The following is a 2658-nucleotide window of genomic DNA, read 5'->3' on the forward strand; positions in this document are numbered from 1 at the left end:
AAATAGTACCTCACTAAAAAATACTTCCTGTGGATATTTAAAGAACTCATTACTTACTGCTGCAATAATATCTGTATTTTGTATTGCAGTATGTTTCATTCTACATTTATACAACAGCCACGTAAGCTGATTGGTTAAGAAGCATTCAAACTGTGCTGTTATTTCACCATCACACACTTCTACACCTGTTAATATGTTTCAAGATAAATGAACTAACTTTAAAAGTGAAAATACAGCTTGTCGTCAGCTGCAGTGGATCAGTCAGGCTCATGCTGATGCGCGGTTTGCTTAGAATTTTTATTCAAAATGCAGGTGCAGTAGCTCCATTATAAGAAGGTCGTTGAAAAGCTAATTGTTAGAAATAACTGACTTGTTCTAGCACATGAACTTGCTTCAGCAATCATTAAATCATTATAATCTCTGCAGAGGTAATCCATTTAAACAATAGCATCATATGGTAGGCTGACCTAGTAGCCTAGCCACCTAGAATTAATGCTTCCACAGCCATCACAGAGCAGAGATGATATTGTCCACTATGGACAACAACTGGCATTTCAAAAAGTCCCCCAAATCAAGTCAAGTCGAGTCAAAGTTTATTGATATAGAGCTTCTTACAGCGGGTGGTCTCTCAAAGCAGCTTTACAGAAAAATCTGGGTCCAAGCCCCCATGAGCGTCGCCAGTGGTGACAGTGGCAAGCAAGAACTGCTTAAGAGCAAGAGAAGGAACCTTGAGAGGAACCAAGACTCAAAAGGGGACCGCGTTAGAATAAAATATTAGAATACAAAACGGGGAAAAACAGGTGGAGCAATGGTTAAGCAGTCAAAGTTATTGCAGCAGCAGCATTAGGAGGGTCAGTTCACGCAGGTGAGATTTGCTCAAAAGTGTACAGCATGAAGCTCCATGGTGGTCAAAATGGTGCAGATCAGCTAGCAGAGTTGGAGCTCTAGTGACTTTACAGCTCTAATGGCTCCCAAGTAGCCACTCAGGCAAAGATCACTCAGGGATGCAAATAAAGAGAGAGAGAGAGAGAGTGAGAGAGAGAGAGAGAGAGAGAGAGAGAAAGAGAGTGAGAGATGGAAAGGATGGTATCACAAAATAACTTCATGGCTGTGGTTTGGTCGCAGGCACGAGCCTAAGGCGGTCACAGCCATGAACGTGGCTTTTCATGTTCGCAGTTACTTCCGCCAAGTTATAGTCCAAGCCGCCTGTTGCTACATCAGAGTAACGAACTCTGCCCACTCGCTGCACAGCAGCTTTTCAGTCACAGCTGGGACAGAAGAACAGCTGAACAACCTGGAATCTGCCAGAAATGAACCCAACACCATTCTCCAAACTAAACGTGCAGTCTGATCTTCAGAGTCTGACCAAATCAGACTGAGCCATATGAGAGAAGATAAGATAAGACAGACTTTTATTATCCCACTGGGGGAAATTTGCATTGTTACAGCAGAACACACAGTAAGCAGATAAAGAGCAGTAAGTAAACAAAGATGTGCATCATACAAAATACTAAATATAAGATATACTATAGAAATAAATAAACAAGCAAGGCGTCTGTTAGCAGAAAAATATAAAAAATAAAAATAGAATTAATATAACAAATTTACAGTTTACACACGCAGTTGTATGGATATTGCACGTTTCTGAGCAGGTACTGACTGGATATCACACAGAAATTGTAGATATTGCACAGTAATAATTATAGATATTGCACAGAACTTGTGCATGTATTGCACTTGTACCATCTATCAGCAGCAGATATTGCACATTAATTAGAGGTAGGATAAGATACAGGTCTATGTGTTCGTGATACTGTGCACTATGATAGAGTGAAAACTGCCTCAATATCAGGTTCAGCTCAGTTTTGTCCGTTTTTGTTGTTCGTTTAGTTTGGCGAATCGTATTGGGTTCATTTCTGGCTGATTCCAGTCACATTCCTGTTCTTCTGTCACAGCTGCCGACTGAAAAGCTGCTCAGTGGTGACGACAGTTTGGGAATTTAGTGTCGTCTTATCTTCGGACTAGGACCAAATCGGCTGCCAGACAAAGTAAGAAGTAAAGTCGTTCAAATAGAGCTACAGCTGTCTCAGATGTTGGTAGATGTTATGGTGAAATAACAGCATGGTTAGAACGATTGGCCCCTCCCAGTCCTGTCCATGTGTTCGTGTTTTGGTTTAGTCCATGTGCGTTTGTTTTGGCATCTGTAGTCCTGCCCCTCGCTCCCAGTTACACAGTCAGCTTACGTGGCCGGAACTAACTGTTATGTAATACAGAGTAATAGTGCAAACAACTGATATTAATAAAATACTTTTTTAAGTATTTAAGTTTTGAGTCTAGATTTAAATGTAGAGCGTGTATCCAAACTGAGTCCCAAACTGGGGTCGGGAGATGTTTACACAATTTTGGGGCTACGTAGAAAAATGCTCAATATATGCAGCAAATGACAAATATATGAGTTATGATACATAAATGACTTAATCAATGGTATCATTGGAATTAATGTCAAATTAAGCAGTTACATTCACAGCCAAGTATTTAACCCCCCTAAGCAGTTGATGGTGCCTGAGCATGGCCCATGTGTGTCTCTGTCCAATCAGGGACGAGCAGGTCTCACAGTACAGTTTAAAAGTCTGAGCAGAGAAAGCGCTTTTGGTAAGA

Source organism: Pygocentrus nattereri, chromosome 30 (assembly GCF_015220715.1).
Source record: "Pygocentrus nattereri isolate fPygNat1 chromosome 30, fPygNat1.pri, whole genome shotgun sequence".
In the NCBI taxonomy this organism is placed as follows: domain Eukaryota; kingdom Metazoa; phylum Chordata; class Actinopteri; order Characiformes; family Serrasalmidae; genus Pygocentrus; species Pygocentrus nattereri.